The sequence below is a fragment of the Schistocerca cancellata genome, chromosome 10 (assembly GCF_023864275.1).
Source record: "Schistocerca cancellata isolate TAMUIC-IGC-003103 chromosome 10, iqSchCanc2.1, whole genome shotgun sequence".
Taxonomy (NCBI): domain Eukaryota; kingdom Metazoa; phylum Arthropoda; class Insecta; order Orthoptera; family Acrididae; genus Schistocerca; species Schistocerca cancellata.
The window spans coordinates 190447349-190460578 of record NC_064635.1 but is presented as its reverse complement, the minus strand read 5'-3'; the positions used below and the strand labels follow the sequence as shown (position 1 = coordinate 190460578).

Here is a 13230-nt window from a genome sequence, read left to right as displayed (position 1 = left end):
TTAACTTCTGAGGTAATGAGTCCCCTAGAACTTAGAACTACTTAAACCTAACTAACCTAAGGACATCACACACATCCATGCCCGAGGCAGGATTCGAACCTGCGACCGTAGCGGTCGCGCGGATCCAGACTGGAGCGCCTAGAACCGCTCGGCCTCTAAGGGCTGTCAATTCGACTAAATACCTAGGAATTCCAATTACGGGCAACAAACTGGAAAGACCACATCGATAATATTGTAGGGAAGGCGAAACAAAGACTGCGCTTTGCTGGCAGAAAACTTAAAAGATACGACAAACCGACTAAAGAGACAGCCTACATTACACTTGTCCGTCCTGTGTTGGAATATTGCTACGCGGTATGGGATCCTTACCAGGTAGGATTGACGGAGGACATCAAAAAAGTGTAAAGAAGGGCAGCTCGTTTCGTGTTACCGCGCAATAGGGGTGAGAGCGTCACTGATATGATACACGAGTTGGGGTGGCAGTCACTGAAACAAAGGCGGTTTTCTTTGCGGAGATATCTATTTACGAAATTTCAATCACCAATTTTCTATTCCGAATGCGAAAATATTTTGTTGACACCCGCCTACGTAGGGAGAAATGATCATCATAATAAAATAAGAGAAATCAGAGCTCGAACTGAAAGATTTAGGTGTTCCTTTTTCCCATGCACCATTCAAGAGTGGAGTGGTAGGGAAGTAGTATGAAAATGGTTCGATGAACCCTCTGCCAGGCACTTAAGTGTGAATTGCAGAGTAATCATGTAGATGTACATATGGATTGTAATAACGGAAAGTGTACTTTTTGAGCGAACCTAATTTTTTAAATGTCGTTAACAGAGTAAAATTAGGGTATATTAGAACGTTAGTGATGTTTGTTGCAGGATTCTAGTGCGAGTCGTTTAGAAGATATCGTGTTTTGAAAAGTTACCCACACCGGCCCTTGTACATCGCCTGTGGTAGCATGGTAGCACACACTAAAGAAAAGCACAAGTGTATACACTAGTTATGTGGGTTCTGACCAGTGACGAGACAACTGACCATCACATGTTTTCTCCAAAATGACCATCGGCAGCGGCAATACATGCTTCTGGTCTTGTATGGGAAGACTGCTGCACACGTGATAGCATTTAAGCGAAGATGTCCGAGCAGGTTGCAGTAATAAGTCGTTGCATATCACCGGGTGTAGTTGCTACGTCCTTGTACACAGCGTCTTTCAGCTTTCCCCACAAGAAAATCTCTACAGGGATCAAATACACGGAACGGGCCGCCTAAGGTACAGATTCTCTGCTTCCAGTCCAGCGATATACACTCCTGGAAATGGAAAAAAGAACACATTGACACCGGTGTGTCAGATCCACCATACTTGCTCCGGACACTGCGAGAGGGCTGTACAAGCAATGATCACACGGACGGCACAACGGACACACCAGGAACCGCGGTGTTGGCTGTCGAATGGCGCTAGCTACGCAGCATTTGTGCACCGCCGCCGTCAGTGTCAGCCAGTTTGCCGTGGCATACGGAGCTCCATCGCAGTCTTTAACACTGGTAGCATGCCGCGACAGCGTGGACGTGAACCGTATGTGCAGTTGACGGACTTTGAGCGAGGGCGTATAGTGGGCATGCGGGAGGCCGGGTGGACGTACCGCCGAATTGCTCAACACGTGGGGCGTGAGGTCTCCACAGTACATCGATGTTGTCGCCAGTGGTCGGCGGAAGGTGCACGTGACCGTCGACCTGGGACCGGACCGCAGCGACGCACGGATGCACGCCAAGACCGTAGGATCCTACGCAGTGCCGTAGGGGACCGCACCGCCACTTCCCAGCAAATTAGGAACACTGTTGCTCCTGGGGTATCGGCGAGGACCATTCGCAACCGTCGCCATGAAGCTGGGCTACGGTCCCGCACACCGTTAGGCCGTCTTCCGCTCACGCCCCAACATCGTGCAGCCCGCCTCCAGTGGTGTCGCGACAGGCGTGAATGGTGGGTCGAATGGAGACGTGTCGTCTTCAGCGATGAGAGTCGCTTCTGCCTTGGTGCCAATGATGGTCGTATGCGTGTTTGGCGCCGTGCAGGTGAGCGCCACAATCAGGACTGCATACGACCGAGGCACACAGGGCCAACACCCGGCATCATGGTGTGGGGAGCGATCTCCTACACTGGCCGTACACCACTGGTGATCGTCGAGGGGACACTGAATAGTGCACGGTACATCCAAACCGTCATCGAACCCATCGTTCTACCATTCCTAGACCGGCAAGGGAACTTGCTGTTCCAACAGGACAATGCACGTCCGCATGTATCCCGTGCCACCCAACGTGCTCTAGAAGGTGTAAGTCAACTACCCTGGCCAGCAAGATCTCCGGATCTGTCCCCCATTGAGCATGTTTGGGACTGGATGAAGCGTCGTCTCACGCGGTCTGCACGTCCAGCACGAACGCTGGTCCAACTGAGGCGCCAGGTGGAAATGGCATGGCAAGCCGTTCCACAGGACTACATCCAGCATCTCTACGATCGTCTCCATGGGAGAACAGCAGCCTGCATTGCTGCGAAAGGTGGATATACACTGTACTAGTGCCGACATTGTGCATGCTCTGTTGCCTGTGTCTATGTGCCTGTGGTTCTGTCAGTGTGATCATGTGATGTATCTGACCCCAGGAATGTGTCAATAAAGTTTCCCCTTCCTGGGACAATGAATTCACGGTGTTCTTATTTCAATTTCCAGGAGTGTAGAAACAATTCGTGAAGACATGCTGTAGTATTTCGTGAACTACGGGCTGGACAGCCTCGACGGCCGTCACGTTGGTACCTGTGGTTCCCCCTAGCCTGCAGAGGAATGTCTTCTAGCATCCGTGGAAGATAGTCTGTTAGGAGGCTGCGATACGTGTAAAAGTTGAGTGGCCCGTCTATGAAAAACGGGCTTATGAGCTCCATGGACGCTGACGAAGCGAACAGGGATTGTCAACAGATCAATTGTGCATGATTCGGGGGCTTAACTGGCCATGATTGATGAATGTGGCTCCATCACTAAACAAGATACATCTGTAGCACATATAGAGAAGTTAACAAGGCCTCTCTCTTAATGGAGAGAGATGTGAGCAAAGGAGCCTTTCTCGATGAAGAATGCGGAGAACACTTGCCTGACTCATACCACTTCCTCGTGCGATTGCGCGGGAACCAACGTGCAGATCAACTGCAACAGCAGCAAAAACATTGTCCCCTCTTCTATCGCCACTTGTTTCCTTCTGTTACGTTGTCTAGGTGTTATACTACCACTTCCAAGTAACTGGTTGAAGAGGTTGATAAATAACTGCCGACGTCTCTTGGGATTTCTTGTCGCAAACACCGCACAAGAACGGACTGCGTTCTTTCTACGCCATGGGCACGCAGGCTTTTCTGCGTTGGTAAATCCCATCGTCCACTCACGATCTACTACTCGGACTGTCATACATTAACTGATTAGCAAGTCACAATCCGGCTAACGGCCTTGCCGCAGTGGTAACACCGGTTCCCGTCAGATCACCGAAGTTAAGGTCTGTCGGGCTGGGCTAGCAGTTGGGTGGGTGACCATCCGGTCTGCCGAGCGCTGTTGGCAAGCGGCGTGCACTCAGCCCTTGTGAGGCAAACTGAGAAGCCACTTGATTGAGAAGTAGCGGCTCCGGTCTCGTAAACTGACATACGGCCGGGATAGCGGTGTGCTGACTACATGCCCCTCCATATCCGCATCCAGTGACGCCTCTGGGCTGAGGGTGACACGGCGGCCGGTCGGTACCTTTGGGTCTTCATGGCCTGTTCGGGAGGAGTTAAGTAACAGTCCAGTCAAGGAACATACAAGCATACTGTAAGCAAACATAGCAACATCGCATCTAGCAAGCAGGCATGTTGCATGGCACAAACAAATGTCGATTCAGAAACTTTTCAAAATACGATATCTCGTAACAACTCGCACACGAATCCTGAGAAAAGCACCACTGTCATTCTAATCTTCACTATTTTTGGTATTTTAATGTCAATAGGGATTGTTCCATTTCAGAAACTGCATATTTGCACAAAAATGAACTTCCTAAGTATTATTAGAACCTGTGTATTGGCTAACAATACGAGCCCGACTACCAATTCATTCTGCGAAAACTTCACATCTATAGCACTTTCCATTGCCGCAGCATTTGCGGTGCATGTTTTAGGCGCTTCACTATGTACACGCAGCTTATATACACTCCTGGAAATGGAAAAAAGAACACATTGACACCGGTGTGTCAGACCCACCATACTTGCTCCGGACACTGCGAGAGGGCTGTACAAGCAATGATCACACGCACGGCACAGCGGACACACCAGGAACCGCGGTGTTGGCCGTCGAATGGCGCTAGTTGCGCAGCATTTGTGCACCGCCGCCGTCAGTGTCAGCCAGTTTGCCGTGGCATACGGAGCACCATCGCAGTCTTTAACACTGGTAGCATGCCGCGACAGCGTGGACGTGAACCGTATGTGCAGTTGACGGACTTTGAGCGAGGGCATATAGTGGGCATGCGGGAGGCCGGGTGGACGTACCGCCGAATTGCTCAACACGTGGGGCGTGAGGTCTCCACAGTACATCGATGTTGTCGCCAGTGGTCGGCGGAAGGTGCACGTGCCCGTCGACCTGGGACCGGACCGCAGCGACGCACGGATGCACGCCAAGACCGTAGGAAACTACGCAGTGCCGTAGGGGACCGCACCGCCACTTCCCAGCAAATTAGGGACACTGTTGCTCCTGGGGTATCGGCGAGGACCATTCGCAACCGTCTCCATGAAGCTGGGCTACGGTCCCGCACACCGTTAGGCCGTCTTCCACTCACGCCCCAACATCGTGCAGCCCGCCTCCAGTGGTGTCGCGACAGGCGTGAATGGAGGGACGAATGGAGACGTGTCGTCTTCAGCGATGAGAGTCGCTTCTGCCTTGGTGCCAATGATGGTCGTATGCGTGTTTGGCGCCGTGCAGGTGAGCGCTACAATCAGGACTGCATACGACCGAGGCACACAGGGCCAACACCCGGCATCATGGTGTGGGGAGCGATCTCCTACACTGGCCGTACACCACTGGTGATCGTCGAGGGGACACTGAATAGTGCACGGTACATCCAAACCGTCATCGAACCCATCGTTCTACCATTCCTAGACCGGCAAGGGAACTTGCTGTTCCAACAGGACAATGCACGTCCGCATGTATCCCGTGCCACCCAACGTGCTCTAGAAGGTGTAAGTCCACTACCCTGGCCAGCAAGATCTCCGGATCTGTCCCCCATTGAGCATGTTTGGGACTGGATGAAGCGTCGTCTCACGCGGTCTGCACGTCCAGCACGAACGCTGGTCCAACTGAGGCGCCAGGTGGAAATGGCATGGCAAGCCGTTCCACAGGACTACATCCAGCATCTCTACGATCGTCTCCATGGGAGAATAGCAGCCTGCATTGCTGCGAAAGGTGGATATACACTGTACTAGTGCCGACATTGTGCATGCTCTGTTGCCTGTGTCTATGTGCCTGTGGTTCTGTCAGTGTGATCATGTGATGTATCTGACCCCAGGAATGTGTCAATAAAGTTTCCCCTCCCTGGGACAATGAATTCACGGTGTTCTTATTTCAATTTGCAGGAGTGTTTATTCAGAGGTTTGGTGGGATATCGCATAAATATTTGAAGTAATTCGGAGAAGAAGTTTGAGAAGATTTTGCAGAACACTTCGGTAAAACGTCTCCGTCTTATACATGTATATATGCTACTGGTTGAACTTTAATAAAAACGAAAAACTGCAGGGACGGATTGCTGACTGCAAAATGGAGAAAAAAAGGTCCTATGAACATGTTTCCGGAAATGATCGTTGTGCGTGCAATGACAATAAATCGTTCCGCAACAAGGTACAGAGCTGTATCGCATCCGAGTCACAACAGATGTTCGAAGTGGCCTCCATGGGATGCAATGAACACGTTCCACGTCACATCGTGGACTATAGACATCGCGAACTTGCTGTTGAAGGGTCTGCCTTCAGGAACTAGTCCAACGTACACAACGATTTTCAGATGCCCCCAGAGGTACAAATAAAGCGGTTTTAAATCTGGTGATCTACCAGGCCGCGGTACAGGACCTCCACGTCCTATCCAACGTCCGGGAAGTATGCTGTCGAGGCGTCGGCAAACTGCAGTGCGGAAGTGCGGGGAGGGGGGTGGGGGGCGGGGTGGGAGGGTGCTCCGTCATGTAAAAATCAGACAAACTCTCATATTGGCAAAGGAACATTCTCAAGCAGCCTAGCCAAAATATTGCGCAGGAATACGTTGTGGAACAGTAACCGGTCCAGGTGTGTCGTCGCCAAGAACCCCTCCGTACTGATGAGTCGACTGAACCATTTCCCGAGGATTGTCTGTAGCCCAGACATGAGGATTAGGCACACTGATGATGACAGTTGTGGTAGAGGTTGCTTAGTCGGTAAAGAGGGCTGGTGACAGTAAACCGATAATCGTGATGGTCTGACGCAAATATCATTGACAAAATCCTTATCGCTGAGTGAAATCCGCTGTTGGCAGTCCAGGTGATAGGGATAGTGGCGGTAGTATGCAGGATACGCATAATCGTACTTTGGCTTACACCATATTCGCGGAACACTTTCCTGGTGCTTGTACCCGGGTTCGTCTCAACATCCTGTACAACTCGGTCCTCCAGATCTGGTGTATGCACAGTCCACCGCCTCCCTGCACGTTCGTCTGTCTGAAAGGACCCATGATCACACATACGTCTGAGAAGAAATGTTGTGTGATGTGGTTGGTGTCTGTGAGCGTACCTGTTTTGTTGCAATGCTATCTCTCAACCGTTTCCGTCCGCTTCGCCGTACACAGACACCATTCGGATTGTTCCTGACGTCAGTACCGGGCTATTCTGTTGCTTACAGTACGCTGCGTCAATGACACAGCCTACAACACACAAGGAACAAGCGGTACATGCCAGTTCAATTTTACACAGAGTACGCGAAGGAACTTGCCCCCCTTCTTGCAGCGGTGTACCGTAAGTCTCTAGAAGAGGGTAGCGTTCCAAAGGATTGGAAAAGGGCACACGTCATCCCCGTTTTCAAGAAGGGAGCTGCAGAACTATAGACCTATATCTCTAACGTCGATCAGTTGTAGAATTTTGGAACACGTATTATGTTCGAGTATAATGACTTTTCTGGAGACTAGAAATCTACTCTGTAGGAATCAGAATGGGTTTCGAAAAAGACGGTCATGTGAAACCCAGCTCGCGCTATTCGTCCACGAGACTCAGGGGGCCATAGACACGGGTTCCCAGGTAGATGCCGTGTTTCTTGACTTCCGCAAGGCGTTCGATACAGTTCCCCACAGTCGTTTAATGAACAAAGTAAGAGCATATGGACTATCAGGCCAATTGTGTGATTGGATTGAGGAGTTCCTAGATAACAGGACGCAGTATGTTATTCTCAATGGAGAGAAGTCTTCCGAAGTAAGAGTGATTTCAGGTGTGCCACAGGGGAGTGTCATAGGACCGTTGCTATTCACAATATACATAAATGACCTGGTGGATGACATCGGAAGTTCACTGAGGCTTTTTGCAGATGATGCTGCGGTGTATCGAGAGGTTGTAACAATGGAAAATTGTAGTGAAATGCAGGAGGACCTGCAACGAATTGACGCACGGTGCAGGGAATGGCAATTGAATCTCAATGTAAACAAGTGTAATGTGCTGCGAATACACAGAAAGATAGATCCTTTATTATTTAGCTACAAAATAGCAGGTCAGCAACTGGAAGCAGTTAATACCATAAATTATCTGGGAGTACGCATTAGGAGTGATTTAAAATGGAATCATCATATAATGTTGATCGTCGGTAAAGCAGATGCCAGACTGAGATTCATTGGAAGAATCCGAAGGAAATGCAATCCGAAAACAAAGGAAGTAGGGTACAATACGCTTGTTCGCCCACTGCTTGAATACTGCTCAGCAGTGTGGGATCCGTACCAGATAGGGTTGATACAAGACATAGAGAAGATCCAACGGAGAGCAGCGCGCTTCGTTACAGGATCATTTAGTAATCGCGAAAGCGTTACGGAAACGATAGATAAACTCCAGTGGAAGACTCAGCAGGAGAGACGCTCAGTAGCTCGGTACGGGCTTTCGTCAAAGTTTCGAGAACATACCTTCACCGAAGAGTCAAGCAGTATATTGCTCCCTCCTACGTATATCTCGCGAAGAGACCATGAGGATAAAATCAAAGAGATTAGAGCCCACACAGTGGCATACCGACAATCCTTCTTTCCACGAACAATACGAGACTGGAATAGAAGGGAGAACCGATAGAGGTACTCAAGGTACCCTCCGCCACACACCGTCAGGTGGCTTGCGGAGTATGGATGTAGATGTAGATGTAGAATGAGATTTTCACTCTATAGCGGAGTGTGCGCTGATATGAAACTTCCTGGCAGGTTAAATCTGCGTGTCGGACCAAGACTCGAACTCGGGACCTTTGCCTTCGGAGGCAAGTGCTCTACCAACTGAGCTACCCAAGCACGACTCACGCCCCGTCCTCAGGGCATTAATTCCGCCAGTACCTCGTCTCCTACCTTCCAAACTTTACAGAGGCTCTCCTGCGAAACCTTGCAGAACTAGCACTCCTGAAAGAAAGGATGTTACGGAGACATGGCGTAGCCACAGCCTGGGGCTAATCTTGCAAGGTTCGCACGAGTGCTTCTGTAAGGAGGAGACGAGGTACTGGCGGAAGTGAAGCTGTGAGGACGGGACGTGAGTAGTGCTTGGGTAGCTCAGTTGATAGAGCCCTTGCCCGCGAAAGGCAAAGGTCCCGAGTTCGAGTCGTGGTCCGGCACACCGTTTTAATCAGCCAGGAAGTTTCGTATCAGCGCACAGTCCTCTGCAGAGTGAAAATCTCATTCTGGGTACATCCGCCAGGCTGTGGCTAAGCTATGTCTCCGCAATATCCTTTCTTCCAGGAGTACTATTTCTGCAAGGTTCATAGGAGAGTGTCTGTAAAGTTTGGAAGGTAGGAGAAGAGGTACTGGCGGAAGTAAAGCTGTGAGCACGGGACGTGAGCCTTGCTTGGGTAGCTCAGTTGGTAGAGCACTTGCCCGCGAAAGGCAAAGGTCCCGAGCTCGAGTCTCGGTCCGGCACACAGTTTTAATCTGCCAGGAAGTTTCAAACGGCACATGGTCAGACGAACTTTATTTCGTCAGCGCCGTTAACTGCGGCAATGATCCATTTCTGGAGACATACTCATATGACCTTTGTTACTCCATTTCCAGTCACAAATCCTTTCTTGGGACTGGTTGGGTGCATGTGGTCGTATACGGCCTTCCAACTAGTCCGTTCCGGTGTACGCCCACCCTCGGTCGCTCCGGCTCTGATCTACATCTATAACCCGGGCCGCTGAAACATTGCACTTGACGTTTGCGTATGAAGTTGGCAGCGTATCAGAGTAACAAGTGAAGAACGATAGGCGCTGGGCGTTCAGCGTGGGGCGCCAGCCAATCACAGCGCAGTGAGCACAGCTGTTACTCACGTGCTGTGACGTCAAAGTTCCCGCGTTGCCGGCTTTGTTTAGTGGATGTGTATACAACGTGAATTGTATGTTGTTTACCGCGTGTTTTCGTTGTACTGTGTGCTATATCGTTGTGACTTTTGTTACGTTGTGAGTGTACATACTTGGAAAATGCCACCGAAAAGACTTCGTTCACCCACTGACAATCCTTTGCGTCGAGGGGTGCCCCTAAACAGCCAGGCACTGGAGTTACTACGCAGAACTCGTGAGTTTTACGAGCAGGAGAAAAACTACGTAAGCATTCATGGACAGCCATCAATTCCTGCCGACAAAGTGGTGGAACGTACGTCGAAAACTCTTGGTATTAGTGCAAGAACCGTAGTAAGTAAAGGAGTATTACTACAAAACTTGGAAGATACTGAAGTGAGCCGTAATGATTCCGAGCTGTCTGGATCAAATAATACATTTTTATCAACCCCAGGAAAGAAGAAAAAGCGACCTAGTCCTTTCACAGATTCAGATTCTTTCCAGACTGATGCAATTCGTAGGCATGTTTATGCTTACTACAGCAGAAAAGAGTATCCGACTGTAGCTAAGTTATTAATCTCTTTAAAAGAAAGTGAACTCTTTAGGGGTGGTAAAACATCACTAAAAATTGTGCTAAAAAACATGGGTTTCCGTTACAAAACGCTAGACGGACGCAAAGTACTGTTAGAGAGGGCACATATTGTTACCGCTCGTAGCATTTTCTTGCACAAAATTGTGGGCAGAGACATTCATTCCATAATTTGGCTAGACGAAACGTGGGTTAATGCCGGGGAAGCTGTCAGTAAATGTTGGACGGATAACACACCCAGCAGTAGCGGCCATCAGCCGACGGGAAGAGGAGCTAGATTAATTGTGGTCCATGCAGGCTCCTCCAGTGGTTTTGTCCCTGACGCACTTTTAGTTTTTAGATCAAAAAAGACTGGTGATTACCATGAAGATATGGATCACACACGATTTGTTGAGTGGTTCAGGAACCTTTTAAAACAATTTCCTGTCCCTACAACAATTGTAATGGACAATGCTCCATATCATTCGGTGATACAGAACAAAGCCCCAACCACAAATGATCGGAAAGAAGTTATGGTGCAGTGGTTACAGGCTCGGAATATTGCAGCGGATATGAGTATGACAAAGGTTCTGTTATATTCTCTTGTTAAAGAAAATAAGCCTACGACACCTACATATGTAGTAGACGAAATTACCAAGGAGCAGGGTAATACTGTAATAAGGCTGCCACCATATCACTGCCATTTCAACCCTATTGAGTTAATATGGAGTGATGTAAAAATGTATGTAAGGAGCAACAACAAGTCCTTTACAATAACAGAGGTGGAAAAGCTGTTGCGTGAAGCTCTTGTGACTGTGGATGCAGCCTCATGGAGAAAAAAAAGTAGAGCACGTCGAGAAGCTTATACAAGCAGCACAGACAATAGAAGGCATTATCAGTGGCCATGAACAGTTAATGATTTGTCTTGGTGATGACGACGATGAAGACGGTTTTGGCGATGAATCGGACAACAGTGACGATGGCGAGCTGGATGGAATTGCGCCATTATCGCTGTAAATTGGTGAGTGAAAAATTACTAATATTGGTTATTTATTGCAATCTCGGTTATTATTTATTTTGTAAACTACGTACATTATTGATTTTAAAGTACCAGTCGTCAGATGCTTGTTTTTTGTATTTCTTTGCTCCGTTATCGAATTGGTGCGCATTGTTATGCTTTTACATGCATTATTATACGGTTGCTTACTTCCTGTCATTGTAGTACAACTAAAAACGAGTTTTTATATACACTGAAATTGCTCAATCGCTTGCATTTACGAGACGGGACGGAAATCTGTATCGTCTGCTGTGTGTATAGAGGCTGCTGTTGCAACGTCGCTATTACAGTATAGCCAACCTAACTAGCAAAAAGCGAACTGTCAAGTGCAATGTTTCGCCGGCGGGGGTATACATCTACATGATTACTCTGCAATTCACATTTAAGTGCTTGGCAGAGGATTCATCGAACCACAATCATACTATCTCTGTAGCATTCCACTCCCGAACAGCGCGCGGGAAAAACGAACACCTAAATCTTTCTGTTAGAGCTCTGATTTCTCTTATTTTATTTTGATGATCATTCCTACCTATGCAGGTTGGGCTCAACAAGATATTTTCGCATTCGGAAGAGAAAGTTGGTGACTGAAATTTCGTAAACAGGTCTCACCGCGATGCAAAACGTCTTTGCTTTAATGACTTCCATCCCAACTCGCGTATCATATCTGCCACACTCTCTCCCCTATTACGTGATAATACAAAACGAGCTGCCCTTTTTTGCACCCTTTCGATGTCCTCCGTCAATCCCACCTGGTAAGGATCCCACACCGCGCAGCAATATTCTAACATAGGACGAACGAGCGTAGTGTAAGCTGTCTCTTTAGTGGACTTGTTGCATCTTCTAAGTGTCCTGCCAATGAAACGCAACCTTTGGCTCGCCTTCCCCACAATATTATCCGTGTGGTCTTTCCCCTACTAGCCACGACCCACAAGCGCGCTGTGACTTTTACCACGGGCAGCGCGTTTGTGCTGCAGTGGCGGCGACGGGGTTCCCGCTACCTGCTCGAGCGCCGTCCGTCATTGGCTAGTTTCCTGTCGGCGCTAGGCAACGAGACGGCGCTGCTGAGCCGTCCTGCCGGTACCGGACTTCCTCCTCCCACCACACTGCCCAGTAGCCGCCTGGAGCCGCTCCAGCTGCTGGCCCCTGGAGAGCACTCTGCCTGCAGACAGGCCGCCGCCGTTCCAGTGTTCTGCCGGCGGAACCACAGCCGGGGGTCTCGCCAGGCGAGGCAGCGCCAAGGAGAGGCGAAGCAGCGCGGCCCGCGGCTTTTATTTTCCGTAGCGAGGCGCAGACAGGACGGGCGCAGCGCGCGAGAGCCCAGGCGGAACTCTGCAGCCCGCCGCCTCCCTGGGGACACGCCCACACACACACACACACACACACACACACACACACACACCGTGTCCCGCAGGCCGGCACTTTATTCTCGCGCTCTCGCTGCCCGCCCTTCTTCGCCTTCTTCTTATTCTCCACTCCTCCTCCGCCTTATTCTACTTCCACTCCGCAGTGCGTGTCCCCTCCCCACCGACACGCACACACACAAACACACACACACACACACCCACGCACACGGCCAGGTCGCTCAGTTTTCGCCGTCCCCACACCCCCGCCGCCGGCCCGCCTTGTTCTTGGCGCACGCAACCTCCGCCACCCACCTCACCGTCCCAACCCACCTCGCGAGAAAACCCGGAGCCGATCTTCGCTTCGCCTTACAGCCGCAGGCGGAGACGCTTTGAGGGATGTCTGTCCGCCACTACGTTGCAGAGAGGCGAGCGATATCGCGGCTATATCAGGACTCGCTGCATTTCCCCAGTAATTCTGGGGGGAATCGCCGAAATGTCAACTGGTGTGGTATGTGTAAATGTCAAGAAATATTGTAGTTCCGTTCTGAAAATGAGGACTGCATTTATTTAAATCTTATTTAGGACTGCCTTCAATCCCTAGCGCGATTTTCAATTAGAGTTTAAGCTATCTGTACTACTATTTCATGATTAACATTGTTACAAAAATCTCGATACATTCCTCACCGATTTACTCCAGATTATTACACGA

The 13230-nt window shown here is 49.6% G+C and overlaps 1 pseudogene; it reads left to right on the top strand.

Moving 5' to 3' along the window:
- Nucleotides 1–3475: 3475 nt before the first annotated feature.
- On the top strand, nucleotides 3476–3593 carry LOC126106944 (5S ribosomal RNA; annotated as a pseudogene).
- Nucleotides 3594–13230: the final 9637 nt, after the last annotated feature.